Source organism: Schistocerca cancellata, chromosome 5 (genome assembly GCF_023864275.1).
Source record: "Schistocerca cancellata isolate TAMUIC-IGC-003103 chromosome 5, iqSchCanc2.1, whole genome shotgun sequence".
Lineage (NCBI taxonomy): Eukaryota > Metazoa > Arthropoda > Insecta > Orthoptera > Acrididae > Schistocerca > Schistocerca cancellata.
The window spans coordinates 571,119,638-571,141,127 of NC_064630.1; positions in this window are offsets into that span (position 1 = coordinate 571,119,638).

Consider the following 21,490-nt stretch of genomic DNA (forward strand, 5'->3'; position numbering starts at 1 on the left):
TTCCATGACCATGGAGACTTCTCCTTAGTTTGGTCCCACGGAACAATAAATCAATAAATAAATAAATAAATAAATCACAAATGAATTTCTTTGTAATAGTTGTCACCTCAAATGCTCGCAGTGGCTAACTATTTTTAATAAGAATTTTTTCAATAATTTGCGCTGCGAGAAGCTCATCCTCCGATGCAGCCTCTGGTCGGCCATTACGCGCCGAAGTATTAATTTATTTTTCAAAGTGTTAACAGTAAATGTAAATGCGAGAGATTTCGTTGTAAGAACCTTTTTAAATTGCAACAGATAATTGATTTACGTTAAAGTTCATGTTTTTTAAACTATACAGATTCCATGAGTTCAGTAAGTTTTATCTTGGCCGCTCTACGGCAACAATCGAAATGCTCTCAAGCCTTGCTTTGCAATCAATAAATAGAAATTAACAAAATTACATTCAATTCAGTTAACGGCAACTATATTTTAGTCATCACGTTCAAAATCTAAAGTTGGTACGTGAATAACTGAGGCCCTTCAAGAACCCATTTCATATTTACTTATGCACGTAAGTAAAAGTGATAATAAAAGACAATATCCCTGAGAGAAAGAATCATGCTGATAAATTAAAAATAAAAATATATAAAATATATATATATATGTAATTTCTTTTGTATATGACGTAACGAATGCCACCGACGTCACAGGGAGTCCGTGGTGGGGTCCATCGAACCAGGCAGAATGCTGAAAGATACCCCCCCCCCCCCCTTTCGCCCTCCGAAATCATCACCCTCCTTGTACAAAAATATTCTAAAAGAATTGTAATGTTGACTCATTATAGATGTAAGGACGTATAGCTATGCATGATTAGACGTAAGAGAGGCCTTATAGGCTCTAATCTTGCCAAATGAAATAAATACTCGTACGTATAGAAATAAATACCACTCCACCGACTTATTGGAACACTGTGATAGCCATTACAGCTACTTCAGCTTCGGCCTTAAGCCTGTAATGGTAAATAATTTTTCCCAAACCCTCTGTGTACTAGTATCACATGTGATACGGCTCGTTACCTGCACGGTGCACAAATGGTCGGAAAGAACGCCTTCCTTTCCTAACCTGTGGAAGCCGAGACGGCAGTGTTTCTCGCGGGACAGCCTTCACATCGAGCTAACTCTCCGAACGTCTTATATTCGCGTGCTCGACGAAGCTTAATAAATTTCCCAACGACGCCGAAAAAAAAAAAAAAAGAAAAGACCGTCGGAGGTTTCATAGCCCCGGGTAACAGTAAAAGAAAGCTTACGGTACCGGTGAGGGTTGGGGGCTGTGGCTCGTTGCCTGCGGCTGCCTCGTATAATCATATTGGAGAGCGGGAATATTGAACAGGGTCGGTATACGGCCGCTTTTTATTCTCATATTGCGCTCTCGCGGCGCGGCGGGCAGAATATCTCGAATACGGTAGGAGCCGACCGAGACACGGTGTGCCGTAATAGGGCGACATTGCCGTTTTTATCCTTCCCCGGCAGCCACAAAGTGTATTTTGATGACGCGCCACAGGCTGCCCTGGTGTATACACACCGGTTATTGCCGCCACTCGCAACTTTAATAAGGGACTTTGTAATTTTATATCCCTGTTATTAAAGGGTTTTACGCACCTAATTGGCGAGACCCAGATTTATATAAATCGAGGTTATTATTGCGCAAAGCCGGCGCTCTTCAGGGCAACCACAACAAGACTTTAATTGGATGTGGTTAATGACATTAAGTCCTCTCTAATGTAACCAAAGGGTTTTAAAATGCGTGTCTGCGCCTTTGACAACGTCAACTCAAAACTTTGGCGTCGGCCCACGTACCTTCAGTGTAGGCGAAACTGCCCACTGTAACTTGCAAATAATGGTGCTCGATAAGGATTATCTCACATCGAATGGTAAATTATTTTGTGTTAATAACTTCTGGAGCTATTTTCAAGGGTAGGCGCTCAATGGCATGTCAAAAAATTTAGTCAGCAGCTTGACTGGTTACGAAACGTGGTTGTATAATCTGTCGAGTAAACGAAGTGGCAGGTATTCGTCTTAATCCTTAACAGTACGCAGTGGTTAGACACTGGACTCGCATTCGGGAGGACGACGGTTCAATCCCGCGTCCGGCCATCCTGATTTAGGTTTTCCGTGATTTCCCTAAATCGCTACAGGCAAATGCCGGGATGGTTCCTCTGAATGGGCACGGCCGACTTCCTTCCCCATCCTTCCCTAATCCGATGAGACCGATGACCACGCTGTCTGGTCTCCTTCCCCAAACAACCAACCGACCAACCTTAACAGTGAAGCTAATCTGTCAAGAAGTGAAGATAGCAAAAGGTGCAGGGAACTTTTTCTTAAAGTAATAGCAGTACCGTCCTTTGACTGCGAGATTCATACGGGTAGGTTCAGCTGCGTAGTTGTAGAAATTTTCTTCCTTCACGCACAATTGCCCTTTTCCTTCCCGGATTGTGTGAGTCGACTTCAAATTCATATGTGCATACCCAGAAAGGGTTGGATAGAGGAGAGCGAAAGCGGACTGCTGCTCCATCCATGAAAAAAAAATCATCTTCTCAGACCGAATTCTCATGATACTACATAACTACAGACATTTCCATTCAATGTCAGCTTGAGGAAAGACGGAACATATAATGGGTTCTAACTAGTTGCAAGTCTACACAAAATCATTTGTCGTGAGATCTCAAACCTATTTCACCGTTCACGGTGAAACTAATATGTCCCACCTCCCCCCCCCCCTTTCCTCCTCCTCCTGCCCATTTGTTCAGATCCTGGGTATGCTCCTGGAGATATATCTTTGATTGTGAGTCACGGTAATGAACGACTAAGGATAGAGCTTTTTTTTAATGTTCGGTTGTTGTTTTATGACACTGAGAAGGGAAGGAGAAGGTTAAATCCGGTGTGAGCACATTGGCTGCTCCTGACACATGCAGCAACAGGGATGAGGAGTGCCAAGCGTAGAGTCCCCAATAGCCGGACAAAGTAAATTCGAATGGTATGATTACCTGGGAGCCTTCCAAATGTAATGTTCAGCCACCTATTTGCTAGTTGTTTCAAGTGGACGTCACTTAGGTGATTCGTGCATCTATAACCTACCCCGTAGTACTAACAGGCAAAGGGAACCTACAGCTGTGCGTGGAGTCCGAACCATGAAATGCTCCTAGCATACTTTCACATCACTGAGAGATGAAGATAAGCGTAAAGAAAATTTGGAAATTTGTGGTAAGGTCTTATGGGACCAAACTGCTGAGGTCATCGGTCCCTAAGCTTCCGCACTACTTAATCTAACTTAAACTAACTTGCGCTAAGGACGACACACACGCCCATGCCCGAGGGAGGACTCGAACCTCCGACGTGGGGAGTCGCGCGGGCCATGACAAGGCGCCCAAGACCGCGCGGCTACCCCGCACGGCTAAGCGTAAAGGCCGACTGAAAAACTGCAAACTCCAACCGCGATTCGAATCCGCAGCCTTACGATTTCCTGGCTTGCTCTTTACCGCTAGCCTGCCAAGTCCGATTAATAGACGGACAGTACGCCATCAAGTCACAGGTTTGGAATTTGTTCCAGGATATTGGCGCAAGGTCTGGAATAGTACGCCAACACTATTCTTTCCCCTGGCGGCCCAATATGAGGGTTGGCACCTAAATAGTGGCAACTATTTATTCACAACCGATACAAAAGAGTTACATGTTTGCACCTTTTACTGTCCTTCAAAGTAGTCACCAGCATTGTGTAGAACCCCTTGCCAGCGATGTGGAAGGCGTAGTATACCGTTAGCAGCGCCTGTTCTGTTGATGGTGCGAATGGAGCGGTCTACTGCCTGTCGAATCTCTGGAACAGTTCTGATGTGAATGCTACGAAGTGGTTCCTTCATCTTCGGATTCAAATCAAAGTCACAAGGACTTAAGTCCGGGGAGTATGGTGGATGGTACAGTGCTTCCCAGTCCCAACGACCAAACAGAGCAGCCACGGCTTGCGTTGTATGCGCCCGCGCACTGTCGTGCAAAATGATGGGTGGGTTGCGCGGAAAGTGTTGCCACTTCTTTCGCAAAGCTGGTCGCAGGTGATGCTCCAAAAACGAACAGTAATACTGTGCATTAACGGTCTGCCGTGGAGGAACGTTATGTGTTAGGATAACACCATCATAGTCGTACACGAGAATCACCATACCGTCAGACCGCTCCATTACGCCTTCCACATCGCTGGCAACGGGTTCTACACAACGCCGGTGACTACTTTGAAGGACAGTAACAGGTGGAAACAGGTAACTCTTTTGTATCGATTGTGAATAGATAGTTGCCACTATTTAAGTTCCAACCCTCCTGTTTCTATAAAACACATCAAAACAGTAGAAAGTGATTGAAGTTTTACTTGATGCTTGACACGGGAAAAATTACGATCTGTTAAGTAAGATCCTTGTCGGATTAATCAGTAGAAAAATGTATTCGACAACAAAGTAAAACGTACATATACATCATATAAGAACAAAAGAAAATGCAATTACAATTAATAATACGTCCAGTTACCCTCGGCGTCGATAATTGCTTGGCATCTTCGAGGCATGCTTTAAACCGGGTTTTCCGCTTATTCGCTTGCAAGATACCTTAAAATGCGTCGAATTTCTTTGAAAGCGAAGATTTTTTTCATTGCAACTTCTTTTTGATGTAAGACCATAGATTTTCAATATGATTAGCGTCAGGCGACTGTGAGAGCCAGTCCAGTATTTGCACACCTTTCTCCTTTTTCCTGTCGCTCTAAACCCTGCTGTGGGACTTCGGTTCATTGTCCTACTGCAGTACCCTGTCTTCATTTTTGTCGATGAACCAACGTTTGTCAATCGTCATCCAACATCTTCCATAAACTCGTCTCTTCTTGCTTATCTCAGTTAAGAATTCAAGGTAAACTAATGTTTTATTGACATTGCATGATGGACAAGGATTACCTCTGTTGGGATGTGAAAGAGCGAAGACGATATCTTGTACTACCGGTGTGTAATACCGACCACGCTCTTACTTATCATCTTTCGTTGAACTTTCGTTTAATCTTGTAGGATTGGATTCAATTCTTATTTTAGCACTACAGTAGTTAATCAGTGTCTGATAGGTACACATACATCTCTTAACCGCATAAAGAGACGCAAGTGGATTAGTTTTTTTAAAAAAGTGAGCTCCTGTACTCGTTAAAGATCTCGTTTCTCAGATGTGTTCCCTACGACTTTTGGTTCTTGAGAACAAAGTTCTCGATTCCTTGAAGAAATAGGTTTTGTCCTTTTATACTGTTCACTGATTCGCAATCGAGTGGCAGCCATACGAAGAGTAGAAAAAAATGGTTCAAATGGCTCTGAGCACTATGCGACTTAATTTCTGAGGTCATCAGTCGCCTAGAACTTAGAACTAATTAAACCTAACTAACCAAAGGACATCACACACATCCATGCCCGAGGCAGGATTCGAACCTGCGGCCGTAGCGGTCGCTCGGTTCCAGACTGTAGAGCCTAGAACCGCACGGCCACACCGGCTGGCGAAGAGTAGAGACAGTGACTTTCTCAAACCGATAATACTACCTGACCACTTCCATGTATGTTATACATTCATATCACTTCTAGTCTTATTACAGTTTAGCTTACTAAGATTTATAGCCACAATACCCGCCCCATGAACCACAGACATTGCCGAGGTGCAGTGGTTTGTGTGTCCCAAGGGTACAGATACAGTAGGTGCAACCACAACGGAGATGTATCTTTGGAAAGACCAGGCAAGCATAAGGTTTCTAAAGAAGATTGGCACCTTTTCAGTAGCTGCAGGGGTAACAATCTGGGTAAGTGACTGATGTGGCCTTTTAATATCAACCAAAACGGCCTTGCTGTGCTGGTACTGCGAACGGTTGAAATCAAGGGAAACTGCAGCCGTTAATATTCCTGAGGACATCCAGCTCTACTGGATGGTTAAGTGATGATGCCATTCTCTTGGGTAAAATATTGCGGAGGTAAAATAGTCCCCGAATCGAATCTCCGGTCGGGGACTACTCAGGAGGACGTCGTCATCAGGAAAAGCAAATCTGGCATTCTACGGATCGGAGCGTGGAATGTTGCATCCCTTAATAGCGTAGGTATGTTAGAAAATTTGAAAAGGGAAATGGACAGGTTAGATATGGTACGGATAGTGTAGTTAGGTGGCAGGATGAACAGGACTTCTGATCAGGTGAGTACAGAGTTATAAATACAAAACGCAGAATGCAGAAGTAAGTCCAATAATGAGTAAGAAAATAGGAATATGGGTAAGCTACTATGAGCAGCACAGCGAACGCATTATCGTACAGAGGAAAGACACAAAACGAATATCCACCACAGTAGTACTAGGTCTTATGGCAGCTAGCTCCCGAGATGATGAAGAGATTGAAGGAATGTATGATCAGATAAGAGAAATTGTTCAGACGATTGTGGTTGTTGTTGTTGTTATGGTCTTTAGTCCAGAGACTGGTTTGATGCAGTTCTCCATGCTACTCTATCCTGTGCAAGCCACTTCACCTCCGAATAACTACTGCAATATACATCCTTTTGAATCTGCTTACTGTATTCATCTTTTGGTCTCCCTCTGCAATTTTTACCCCCACATTTCCCTCCAATACTAAATTGGTGAGCCCTTGATGCTTAAGAATGTGTCAGGGTGTGCCACAAATTTCTTGCTTCTTCTGCTCATATAATCTTCAGCATTCATCTGTAGCATCACATTTCAAAAGCTTCTACTCTCTTCTTGTCTTAACTATTAACCGTCCAAGTTTCACTTCCGTGTATCGCTACATTCCAGACAAATGCCCCCAAAAAAGACTTCCTAACACTTAATTCTATATTCGATGTTAACAAATTTCTCTTCTTCAGAAACGCTATTCTCACCATTGTCAGTCTAGATTTTATATCCTCTCTACGGCTGCAATCATCAGTTATTTTGCTGCCCTAATTGCAAAACCTATCCACTAGGGAGAATATAGTTTAACTGTGATGGGTAACTGGATTTCGGTAGTAGGAAAGAGCTAAAGAAGAAAAAATAGTAGGAGAATGTGGACCAGCCGAAAGGAATGAAAGAGAAAACCGCCCGTAGAATTTTGTTTAGAGAATAAATTAATCATCATGATTTACATAATGAAAACTGCATCATTTACTTATTTTTTGATACTGAGCACAATGAGTTTTGAGAGTTTATTCTCATTTTCTCAAGTGCATTTGTGCATTTGTTTACATGAATATGTTTGTTGATATCTGCAGGAGAGATTTTCTGCCTCTCTTGCGTCTTTTTTGAAACTAGATTGCAATTGAAATATCGGATAAAATGAATCTTTGAGTGTTTTAAACGCTAATGTTATGTGGCTGAGCGTTTCTAGGCGCTTGAGTCTGGAACCGCGCGACCGCTACGGTCGCAGGTTCGAATTCTGCCTTGGGCGTGGATGTGTGTGATGTCCTTAGGTTAGTTAGGTTTAAGTACTTCTAAGTTCTAGGGGACTGATGACTTCAGATGTTAAGTCCTATAGCCCTCACAGACTTTATAAATGGTATTTTTGCTTCATTGCTTACAGGTATTGTGCCTCCTTCATAACACAGAATGCCATACATGCAAATCATCACTTACACTGTTTGTTTAGAAAAACATGCTGCAAAGATATCACGACACTACGGTCTTACAAAGAGTTTGTGCGGTGTCAGAGTTCTTACTACAGTGTTCTTGGATAAGGTTGTAAATTATAAATCGTATTTTTACCACTAGTGACTGCTAAATTATCGATAACTTTTTTTATAATGACGAAATGCACATATTTATGAAAATTGTTACAGCTGTCATATCCAGGTGAAGCATTTGAAGAAATTAACTGATTCACAATCCAGTATGTCAGAATTTTTTCTCCTTGCTTTTTGTGGAGTACAAAAATTTCAAGATCCTTCATTAAATCCATTATATGAGATTTTTGGAACTGATGGAGTATCTTAAGGTTTTCTTCTATGTTTTCCAATGGGTGCCCAGTGTTTTTTATGTGTGTTGCTATTGCTGATTTTGAAAACTGTTTATGTGTGTAACAGCTGATATGCTCAATGTATCTCATTTGAAAATACCTGCCAGTCTGCCCCACGTAGTATCTCGAGTGAGTTTTACATGGTACTTTGTATATTATTGGGTCTGAGAATTTACCTTTTTTATTGTATACGGTGTGAGTTTACGTTGTAGTTTGTTGTTTTTGGAGAAAGCTACTTTCACTTCATGTGACCTAAGTAGATTTACTATTTTTGAGAAATGTTACCAACGTAAGCTGCGCTAATCACACATTTGATTGTTTCATTGGTTCCTTCTAAAGAGCCAGAAATTTCTTTATTTTTAGTTATTCGTCTCTGTATACTGTCTATCATTGAGCTAGGGTAGTCACAGACCACTGCAGTTTGATTAATGATGTCTAATTATTTCTCCCTGACCTTTTTGTTCATTGGGATTTTCTATGCGGAGTTGTTCATGCTGTCAACTAAAGGCATTATAGAACATCCTTTATTATGGACCTTATACAGATGATGTATTTCTTTTTATATTCCGCCAGTTAGAAATGTGTTTTCCTTAACTGTCCTTTGAATTTATTATGGAATTGTTTTGTTGGGTCTTTGGTAAGTTGTACTATGTTGTTTTGTGTGAAGAATTTAAGAGTTCCCTCAATGTATTCAGTTTCTTTCATAATGGAAATAGAAAGTTTTTTTCTGATTTTAAGGTTGGTGCCTGATTTTCTGTAAGTTTTTTGTTTATACTGCTTACTGTTTTTGAATCATTTGCATATATCAACGGTTATCTTCATACTTCACTAATTCCTTTTCAAGCGTTTGTTTAGTTTAGGACCTATGGCAGATGTTACATTGGTGTTTAGTTTTACAATGCTTGTTGCATTCTTTGTTGCTACTATGAGCTGTTTCAGTGTGTTGTCTGACAGGCTTTCTTTTACATTATTTTTAAACGTTTGCTCGACAGGTTCAGCTCTTTCATTAAATACTATGTCTGTGTTAAAAAACACAAGACAGGCAGAAAATCATAAATGCAGACATCAGCAAACATATTCATATAGACAAATCGACTTGAAAATAAAAATTAACTCTCGAAATGCGTTGTGCAAAACATCAAAAAATAAGTGACTGGTGCAGTTTTCATTACTTAAATCATGAATGACACAGTTGCAGGGTTTCCTGAATCATCTAAAATGATCAACGAAATTAAGTTGAATCATCTCTAAAACCACCAGAATGATTCAGATTGATTGTGTAATGGTAAGACAAAGGTTTCGGAACCAGTTTTTAAACTGTAAAACATTTCCAGAGTCGTTGTGGTCTCGTAACTGTGGATTAAAACAATATCTTGAAAAAGGGTAGGAAATTAAAGAGATGGGTACCAGGTAAGTTGAAAGAGTCAGGGGTCGTTGAGAATTTCCAAGGGAGCATTAGGAAACGGTTGACTGAAACAGGGGAAATAAATTCAGTAGAAGATAAATGGGTAGCTTTGAGAGATGAAACAGCGAAGTCACCAGAGGATCATACACGTAAAAAGACAAGGTCTTGTAGAAATTCTTGGATATCACAGGAAAAATTAAATTTAACTGATGGAAGGAGGAAGTATAAAAATTCAGCAAATGAAGCAGGTGAAAGGCAATAGAAAGGTCTCAATATGAAGCTGACAGAAAGTGCAAAACGGCAAATCAGGACTGGCAGGAGGACAAAGGTAAGGTTATAGAAATACGTATAACTAGGGAACCGATATCTACTGCCTACAGAGAAATTAAATAGACCTTTGGAAACAACAGAAGCAACTCTATGAATACCAGTACCTCAGATGGAATACAATTACTAACCAAAAAAGGGAACATTGAAAGGTGGAAGGAATGTAGAAGACTTATACAGGGGAAATGAGGGCAACATTAGAAAAAGGGGAAGGCGCAGTAGATGAAGATGAGATGCAAGATACGATATGGTGCGTAGAATCTGACAGAGTACTGAAAAACCTAAGCTTAAAACAGGCCCATGGAGTTGACGCTATTCCCTCAGAACTGTTGATTTCCATGGGAGAGTCAACCATGATAAATTTATTCCACCTAATGTGCAAGGTATATGAGACAGAGAAAATGTCCACAGACCTAAAGAAGAATGTGATAATTTCAGTTACACAGAAAACAGGTGCTGACAGATGTGAATATTAACGAACTTTCGGTTTAATATGTCAAGGTTTCAATACACTGGCACGAGCTATTGACTGAAGAATGGAAAAAGCTGGCAGAAGCCGACCTCGGGGAGGATCAGTCTGGGTTCCAGGGAAATGTAGCAACGCGCAAGGCAATACTACCCCTATGACTTATCTTAGAGGACAAGTTAAAGAAAATCAAACATACTTTTATAGATTTTGTAGACTTAGCTTTTGACAGTATTGTCCGAAATACACCTTTGAAATTTTGAAGGTAGCAGAGGTAAACTAAAGGGAACAAAAGTTTATATACAACTTGTACTGAAAGCAGACGACAGTTATAGGAATATAATGACTTGAAAGGGAAGGAATCGTTGAGAAGAGAATGAGAAGGGGCTGTAGCACATCCCCAATGTATTTAATTTGTGCATTTAACAAGCAGTAAAGGAAGCCAAAGAGAAATTTGAAGAGAGAAACAATAAAACTTTGAGGTTTACCTTGGCTTAGGGAGAAAAAAAAGGTGTAATGTGTTTGATGAGTAATCAAAACGTGATCGGTCCCGGCTTCGAACCTCGCCACTGCTTAAATTTTGAATAAAAAATCATCAGCAATGGCAGCAGAAGACTCCTGGCGTAATTAGTCACCCTCATTCTGCCAACGTCCTTGTCAAAGAAGGCGGAAGAGTTTCAGAGCAGTCTCTTGCCCTTGGGGTGGCAAACGGCACATAAAGTCGGATGAAACAGCAATGATCAACGGCATGAGGATGCAGAAGACAATCGAAACCACCGCATTAAAGACACGTAGTCTGTATCCAGAAGGCGTGTGTCCTGTAACTGAAAAAGTGCAATAATGATGTCTCCATTGGCATAAGATTCCGGCTGGTTCTCCATTCGGATCGCCAGGAGGTGGCTACCAAGAGGGAGGTGACCATGAGAAAAAGGCTGAATACCCAACAAAAGGTTGGCGTGGAATGCCACAAGTTTGAACATGGTAGGAAATCTAGAAAATCTTAAAAGGGAAATGCTAGGACTCGATCTAGAAATTGGGGGGGGGGGGGTTCGTTATTAATGGTAAGGTAGGGCAAGGAGTGAGTTACTGTCAACAGTTCACTGATAGGGTTGTTCTCATCATAATCGACTGCAAACAAACGCCGACAACATATTACAAGAATACATGCCGACACCGCAAGCTGATGATGAAGAGATAGAGAAAATATATGAGGATACTGAACAGTACGTAAAGGTAGAGGAAAATGTAGTAATCATGGGGGACTGTATTGGGGTTGTAGGGGAAGAAGAAAGGGTTACGCGAGAATATGGGCTTGGTGCAAGGAGTGAGAGAGGAGAAAGACTAGTTCTGCAGTAAATTTCAACAGGTAAAAGCGAATACTCTGTTCAAGAATCACAAGAGGATGAAGTATACTTGGAAAAAGCCTGGAGACACGGGAAGATTTCAATTAGATTACATCATGGTCAGGCAGAGATTCTGAAATCAGATACTGGATTGTAAGGCATACCCAGGAGCAGATACAGACTGAGATCACAATTTAGTAATGATGAACAATAGGCTGAAGTTTAAGAGACTAGTTAGGAAGAAGCAATGCGCAAAGAAGTGGGGTACGGAAGTATTAAGGAATGAAGAGATACGCTTGAAGTTCTCTAAAGCTATAGATACAGCAACAACGAATAGCAAAGTAGGCCGTTCAGTTGAAGAGGAATGGACATCTCTAGAAAGGGCAGTCACAGAAGTTGGTAAGAAAGACAAAGGTACAAAGAAGGTAACTGCGAAGAAACCATGGGTAACAGAACAAATACTCCAGCTGATCGATGAAAGAAGGAAATACAAGGATGTCCATGGAATTTCAGGAAGACAGAAATACAAGACACTTAGAAATGAAAAACTTGGAAGTGCAGGAAAGCTAAGGCGAAGTGGCTGGATGAAAAAAATGCGAAGAAATCGAAAAAGAAATTATTGTCGCAAGGACGGACTCAGCACATAAAAAAGTCAAAATAACTTTCACTCAAATTAAAAGCAAGGGTGGTAACACTAAGAGTGCAATGAGAAATGTCCAGAGGAGACAGCAGAAAGATGGAAAGAATACAATGAAGGCCTCTATGAGGGGTCTGATCAAGTGGCGAAGAAGAAACGGGAGTCGATGTAGAAGAGATAGTGTTCCCAGTACTAGATTCAGAATTTAAAAGAGCTTTGGAAGGCTTAAGATCAAATATGAGAGAAGGGATACATAACATTCCACCAGAATTTCTAAAATCGTTGAGAGTCGTGGCAACGAAGCGACTATTCACGTTGCTGTGTAGAATGTATGAGTCTGGCGATATACAATCTGATTTTCGGAAAAAACGTCATCCACACAATTCCGAAGATTGCAAGGACTGGCATGAGCGAGAACTATCGCACAATCAGCTTAACAGTTCACGAATCCAAGTTGCTGACAGGAATAATGTACAGAAGAATGGAAGCGAAAATTGAGACTGTGTTAGATAACGATTAGTTTGGCTTTAGGAAAGGTAAAGGCACCAGATAATGGAAGCAAGACTAAAGAGGAATCAAGTTACGTTCATAGGATTTGTCGACCTGTAAAAAGCGTTCAACATTGTAAAATGGCCAAAGATTTTCGAAATTCTGAGAAAAAAGGGGTAAGCTATAGGAAAAGACAGGTCATATACAGTATGTACAAGAACAGAGAGGGAAGAATAAGAGTGGAAGACCAAACGAAATGCTGGGATTAAGAAGGGCTAAGACAGGCACGTAGTCTGTAGCCATTACTGTTCAGTCTGTACATTGAAGAAGCGATGATAGAAATATAAGAAAGGTTCAAGAGTGGAATTAAAGGCCGGCCGTCGTGGCCGAGCGGCTCTAGTCGCTTCAGTCTGGAACCGCGCGACCGCTACGGTCGCAGGTTCGAATCCTGCCTCGGGCATGGATGTGTGTGCTGTCCTTAGGTTAGTTAGGTTTAAGTAGTTCTAAGTTCTAGCGGACTGATGACCTCAGATGTTAAGTCCCATAGTGCTCAGAGCCATTTGAACCATTTTGGAATTAAAATTGAAAGAGAAAGAATATCAACAATAAGACTCTGGCATTGCTATCCTCAGTGAAAGTGAAGAAGAATTACATGATCTACTGAATGGAATGAACGTTCTAAACAGTACATAATATGGATTGAGAGTAGATTGAAGAAAGACGACAGTAATGAGAAGTAGCAGAATTGAGAAGAACGAGAAACTTAACATCAGGATTGGTGATCGCGAAGTAGATGAAGTTAAGATATTCTGCTACCCAGGCAGGAAGTAAAATATCCCATGACGGGCGGAGAAAGGAGGACATAAAAAGCAGACTAGCAATAGCAAAAAGGACATTCCTGGTCAAGAGAAGTCTAATCATATCAAACACAGGCCTTAAATTGAGGAAGAAGTTTCTGAGAATGCAAGTTTGGAGCGCAGCTTTGTATGATTATGAGACGAGGAGTATGGGAAAATCGGATCTGAAGAGAATCGAAGCATTTGAGACGTAGTGCTGCAGAAGAATGTTGAAAATTAGGTGGACTGATAAAGTAAGGAATGAAGAGGTTCTGCACAGAATCGGAGAGGAAAGGAACGTATGGAAAACACTGATAAGAAGAAAGGACAGGATGGTAGAAGATCTATTAAGACATCAGGAAATAACTTCCATGATACTAGAGGGCTCTGTCGAGGGTAAAAACTGTAGACGGAGACAATGATTCAAATACATCCAGTGAATAGTTGAGGACCTAGACTGCAACTGCTACTTTGTGGTAAAGAGGCTAGAACAGGAGACGAATTCGTGGCGGGGAGCATGATGACAGTGTAACTCTGTCAGAGTCAGCATAGGTCTTGGAAACGCAGTTGAACAGAATGGACAGTCTCTTAAAAGTAAGATATAAGATGAACACCAACAAAAGCTAAACAAGGGCAATGGGGTGTAGTCGAATTAAATCACGTGATGCTGAGGGAACTATGTTAGGAAATGCGAAACTAAATGTAATAGACGAGTTTCCTGCTTATATTATAAAATAGCTGATGATGACCGAAGTAGAGAGGAGGATATAAAATATACTTTTGCAATGGAAAGAAAAGCGTTTCTGAAGACGAAAAATCTGTTAACACCGAACCCAAATTTAAGGTCAGAAAGTTTGTTCTAAAGGCATTTGGGTGGGTTGTTGCCATGTATGGAACTGAAATGTGGGCGATAAGCAGTTCAGACAAGAAGAGGACAGAAGCTTTTGAAATGCGGTGCTAAAGAAGAATGCCGAAGATTAGATGGGTAGAACAGGTGAAGAGGTGCTGAACAGAATCGGGGAAAGAAGAAATCTACGGCATAACTCGACTAAAAGAAGGGTTCGGTCGACAGGACACGTTCTGAGATATCAAGGACTCGTCGTTTAGTATTGGAGGCATGTGTGGGGGATAAAACTGCAGAGGAAGATCTAAAGACGGATAAAGTAAACAGTTTCAAATGGATGTGGATTGTAGTAGTTGCTCCGAGATGGAGAGGCTTGCACAGAATAGAGTAGCGCGGAGTGCAGTTCTCAGACTGAAGACCACAACAATAATACCGATAATTCGCTAGCACCAATGACCTAATCAATTACAAAGCCAAATCTGTTTCGTTAAAGAAAATAGTAAAATGAGAAATATTCCAAACAATTAGGATTTCCATTCGACTCGACTTTTCCGGAACAGTGCCGATTGATAAAATGTCCCTGCGTCCCCAAACTCTTTGTGGGGTTAACGAAATGTCCCAGATTTTCGTCTTAGATAGTGTGATTTTTTTCTTCCCAAACTGTTCAACTTTCCTGATACGATGCTATGTTCGACTGAAGCTCTGGAATGTTAGCAACGCGCTTTATTCGTACTAAGACACTGACCCGGATTGTTTGTCAGATTCCATATAATATGATGATCCTTTCGGAAACTCGATGGCTCCACGACGTTGTAAACAACTGCATTTAATCTAACTTGGTTGTGTTGTACTGATAAAATGTAGTTTAACGTTTCCAGTGCTTGCATCAATGATTTTGATAAACTATGTTACCTGTGCTAATCATGGGATTTTGTAAGTTCACTCTAAATAATAATATGCTGCAAGAATTCCAGTTTATTAAAGAACACAGTGAGAATACTGATTGTACAGTTTATGGTGCGAAATTTTGCACTAGACGCGGGAGGACCCACCGATACAATAGTTCTTGTGAAAAGCAATGAACATAAAGTTGTGCTTTAACTTAACTCTTCAAGGTAAAATAATTGTAACTACCTATTGGTGAAGTAGTTTCAGACGTGGATAAGCAACTTTGGCCGCAAGAAGCCACAAAATGGTTCAAATGGCTCTGAGCACTATGCGACTTAACTTCTGAGGTCATCAGTCGCCTAGAACTTAGAACTAATTAAACCTAACTAACCTAAGGACATCACACACATCCATGCCCGAGGCAGGATTCGAACCTGCGACCGTAGCGGTCACGCGGTTCCAGACTGAAGCGCCTTTAACCGCACGGCCACACCGGCCGGCCAAGAAGCCACATTTTCACACCAAATAGCGAAGCAAACGCAGAGTTTCAAGTACATGGACTGCACCACTGATATAATTACACAATTGATCTACAAAATGTTTTCGTACTCGCAGCTGAGAACCAAATCAACCTGCGTAAGCGTGATTGCATCGTTTGCTACAGAACAAATAATAAAGGAAGTGAAACAAGCAGAGATTATTTTCGTGACGATCGATTCTTCCAGCCACTCGAACTTCAAGCTGGTTCCTTTCGTGGTTAGGTTTTTTTACCAACCATATAAAGCCAGCGTAATGAGAATGTTGGAGTCGGTCAAGTTTGGTACTGAACATGCAGAGAATTCGACGCTATATGTCTTAGAGGCGTCAGAAAAGATCGATCTTAAGAAAAAAGTTATAGCAAACGTCAACTGATAACACAAATGCCAAAAGAAGGAAACAAAAGGAAAGGTAAAAACAGTCTTTATTTCTAAGTTGTAGGAAAAGAGTGAGGTATAGGATGCCCTGCTCGTACAGTGCATAATGCTGTCCAATCTGGCGCAGGCAGCTTACCCGTTAACATACAGCTCAATTGGTAACATTTACTAACATTTCCATATTTGTGCTGCACATTCTGAAAAATTATGAGTGACCTTCCATCCTGTAGAATAATCTCCTTCATCATCCTTTACTTGGTTTCAAGCCAGTTAAGCATTTTCTCCAATAACATTCAATGCATGGCAAAAGAAAAGTAAGTATGTTTGTCTACAAATTACCTGCCAGAAAAACCAACAGATTTTTGACATCTGCTGTAAAACAGCCGTTGCATGATATGGAAAGTGTGGGGCTAGTGACTCTTGATTAGTTTAACAATAGCATCACAGCTTTCTACGCTTCCTGCTTAGGATATATTCGTGAATGACGTGAACTATTTCTGGAACCTCTTCAGCCAATGGAGTGGATTGCCCCCAAATAAAACCACCAGCTGGGTTAGTGTTGATGTCAGTAGGTTTTATAAAAGTATGCAATTCTTGAACTTCACTGTGGGTAAGGAAACTGAAGTGTACTGTTGTGTAAATCAGTACTGTGAAGGTGCAGTGCTTCACTAGAATATGAAATTAAATTCTAGTGTCAGTGAAAAATGGCAGGAAATTTATACAAAATCAGAAGCTTGAATGCATAAAATCTCTGACAATGATGAAAACCACATTTGTTAGCTTCCCTTTTATGGGGGTCTACAATTTGGTACTTAATGAAAATAAATTTCTACACCACTAAAGTTACTACAAAAGTTCCAATGAACCTATGCTTTCGTCTCCAGTGTCTTCATTTTTATTCATTTATTCGAATTTTTGTGTGTTTTATTGAAAATCTCCTGAATGTGATTAAAAGTAGTGTGAGAACCATACACAAGAGTGACTTGCGACAAATTTGGAAAACGCTACAGAAAACAGTGTTACACTACTGGCCATTAAAATTGCTACACCACGAAGATGACGTGGTACAGACGCGAAATTTAACCGACAGGAAGAAGATGTTGTGATATACTAATTATTAGCTGTTGAGAGCATTCACACAAGGTTGATGACGGTGGTGACACCTACAGCGTGCTGACATGAGGAAAGTTTCCAACCGATTTCTCATACACAAACAGCAGTTGACCGGCGTTGCCTGGTGAAACGTTGTTGTGATGCCTCGTGTAAGGAGGAGAAATGCGTACCATCACGTTTCCGACTTTGATAAAGATCGGATTGTAGCCTATCGCGATTGCGGTTTATCGTATCGCGACATTGCTGCTCGCTTTGGTCGAAACACCAATGACTGTTAGCAGAATATGGAATCGGTGGGTTCAGGAGGGTAATACTGAACGCCGTGCTGTTTTCAACGGCCTCGTATCACTAGCAGTCGAGATGACAGGCATCTTATCCGCAAGGCTGTAACGGATCGTGTAGCCACGTCTCGACCCCTGAGTCAACAGATGGGGACGTTTGCAAGACAACAACCATCTGCACGAACAGTTCGACGACGTTTGCAGCAGCATGGACTATCAGCTCGGATACCATGGCTGCGGTTACCCTTGACGCTGAATCACAGACAGGAGCGCCTGTGATGGTGTACTCAACGACGAATCTGGGTGCACGAATGGCAAAACGTAATTTTTTCGGGTGAATCCAGGTTATGTTTACAGCATCATGATGGTCGCATCCGCGTTTGGCGACATCGCGGTGAACGCCTATTGGAAGCGTGTATTCGTCACCGCCATACTGGCGTATCACCCGGCGTGATGGTATGGGGTGCCATTGGTTACACGTCTTGGTCACCTCTTGTTCGCATTGACGGCACTTTGAACTGTGGACGTTACATTTCAGATGTGTTACGACCCGTGGCTCTACCCTTCATTCGAGCCTTGCGAAACCCGACATTTCAGCAGGATAAAGCACGACCGCATGTTACAGGTCCTGTACGGACCTTTCTGGATACAGAAAATGTTCGACTGCTGCCCTGGCCAGCACATTCTCCAGATCTCTCACCAATTGAAAACGTCTGGTCAATGGTGGCTGAGCAACTGGCTCGTCACAATACGCCAGTCACTATTCTTCATGAACTGTGGTATCGTATTGAATCTGCATGGGCAGCTGTACCTGTACACGCCATCCAAGCTCTGTTTGACTCAATGCCCAGGCGTATCAGGGTCGTTATTACGGCCGGGGGTGGTTGTTCTGGGTACTGATTTCTCAGGATCTATGCACGCGAATTGCGTGAAAATGTTATCACATGTCAGTTCTAGTATAAGATATTTGTCCAATGAATACCCGTTTATCATCTGCATTTCTTCTTTGTGTAGCAGTTTTAATGGCCAGTAGAGTAGTAATAAAGAGAAAAATTAATTTCTTACACTTTCATTTCCGTCTTCTTATATTCCTTCATTTTTTCACGTAGTATAAAAACGATTACCGATTTAAGAGAACAGTAGTGTTTAACTTCCCATCGACAACAATGTCATTAGAGACGGAGCACAAGCTCAGATAAAAAATGATGTCGAAAAAAATAGACGAAGTCCTATTGGAAGGAACCATACCAGCAATTCCCTTGAAAAAGACTTTGGACAATCACGGAAAACCTAAATCAAAATGACCGGGCGGAGATTTGAACCCCAACCTTTCCGAATCGGCGTCCAATGTCTTTGTCAAGGTGCTTCGTAATTTTCAGTTTGGGTCACTATTAACGTTCTGAAATATTTCGGGCAAGGTAGCCTACTCAAGTACCATTGATCATATGCCCAGCCATAAAAATGGTGTTCCTCCAGAATTATTAAAAAAAAGACTGAAAAATTTTTCTGTATACTCTCCTCACAGGGTGTTTATAGAGCTGAACCAAAAAAAAATCTTATCAGTTTAGCTTCAAATACATTCATTTCACAATTACGAAGTCGCTAAGCCGTTGCATACCACAATGATTAAAACCGTAAATTATTTTGATGCTTGAGCAGAGAGCGCCATACATAACTATGATTCTGAGATCCTTGATTTACAAAACTGACAATTCGTATTACGATAATGGAATTGCGCTATTTAATTACAAGTATAAAGGGAAAATGTCACAGAGCGCACCTGGACCTCTCTTCATTCCCAGTAACAACTACACAACGGGTTTACAAACTGTTGCGCTAATATCACTGCACAATAGGCTTATACACTAACACATTATGTACTGGGCGGTCTGGCGTGATACACTGGCTGGCTTTGTGCTTCACACGTTTACGGCTGCTGAATGGCTACATAAAATTTGAGTAGTATGGTAGTACTGTGCCATGAAATAATGTTTAAAAAAATGAGTTTACCCCTTGCTGTCTGTGCCACCATTGTACTTCCCCACTGTTTTACTCCCGCGATACAATGCGTGGCGCCCACAAGAAACGTTTCCCGCTATATGACAACGGGTAGGGAGGAAAACGAGCCGACGCGTTAAAGGTTGAGATGCGCAGTGTTAATTTTCATACTTCCTTTCGAGAAAGTTGGGGTACAAATAGTTTCCATGTCACGGACAATATTACATAAACGACATCGAAGTTAGCTATGTATGGGTGACTTACACAACAGAGATGCTTTAGCCATCAATATCTGTTGCACCTTTTTTACATACAAAAGCAAACCTATATAATTAACTAGATGCAGAATAATAACACAGGAACAAACAAAGAAGCACTGCGTAATCAAACGAGGAATCAACTACAGGAACAGACTTAAATGAGCATTATTTGATGAAAAACCTGCGTAGGATGTTATATAACGATGTGATGTTATACTACGAGGAAAAGAAGAGAATCGAAACGTTTAATCTACATCTACATCTACATTTATACTCCGCAAGCCACCCAACGGTGTGTGGCGGAGGGCACTTTACGTGCCACTGTCATTACCTCCCTTTCCTGTTCCAGTCGCGTATGGTTCGCGGGAAGAACGACCGTCTGAAAGCCTCCGTGCGCGCTCTAATCTCTCTAATTTTACATTCGTGATCTCCTCGGGAGGTATAAGTAGGGGGAAGCAATATATTCGATATCTCATCCAGAAACGCACCCTCTCGAAACCTGGCGAGCAAGCTACACCGCGATGCAGAGCGCCTCTCTTGCAGAGTCTGCCACTTGAGTTTGTTAAACATCTCCGTAACGCTATCACGGTTACCAAATAACCCTTGACGAAACACGCCTCTCTTCTTTGGATCTTCTCAATCTCCTCCGTCAACCCGATCTGGTACGGATCCCACACTGATGAGCAATACTCAAGTATAGGTCGAACGAGTGTTTTGTAAGCCACCTCCTTTATTGATGGACTACATTTTTTAAGGACTCTCCCAATGAATCTCAACCTGGTACCTGCCTTACCAACAATTAATTTTATATGATCATTCCACTTCAAATCGTTCCGCACGCATACTCCCAGATATTTTACAGAAGTAACTGCTACCAGTGTTTATTCCGCTATCATATAATCATACAATAAAGGATCCTTCTTTCTATGTATTCGCAGTACATTATATTTGTCTATGTTAAGGGTCAGTTGCCACTCCCTGCACCAAGTGCCTATCCGCTGCAGATCTTCCTGCATTTCGCTAAAATTTTCTAATGCTGCAACTTCTCTATATACTACAGCATCATCCGCGAAAAGCCGCATGGAACTTCCGACACTATCTACTAGGTCATTTATATATATTGTGGAAAGCAATGGTCCCATAACACTCTCCTGTGGCACGCCAGAGGTTACTTTAACGTCTGTAGACGTGTCTCCATTGATAACAACATGCTGTGTTCTGTTTGCTAAAAACTCTTCAATCCAGCCAAACAGCTGGTCTGATATTCCGTAGCCTCTTGCTTTGTTTATCAGGCGACAGTGCGGAACTGTATCGAACGCCCTCCGGAAGTCAAGAAAAATAGCATCCACCCGGGAGCCCGTATCCAATACTTTCTGGGTCTCATGAACAAATAAAGCGAACTGGGTCTCACACGATCGCTGTTTCCGGAATCCATGTTGATTCCTACATAGTAGATTCTGGGTTTCCAAAAACGACATGATACTCGAGCAAAAAACATGTTCTAAAATTCTACAACAGATCGACGTCAGAGATATAGGTCTATAGTTTTGCGCATCTGCTCGACGACCCTTCTTGAAGACTGGGACTACCTGTGCTCTTTTCCAATCACTTGGAACCTTCCGTTCCTCTAGAGACTTGCGGTACACGGCTGATAGAAGGGGGGCAAG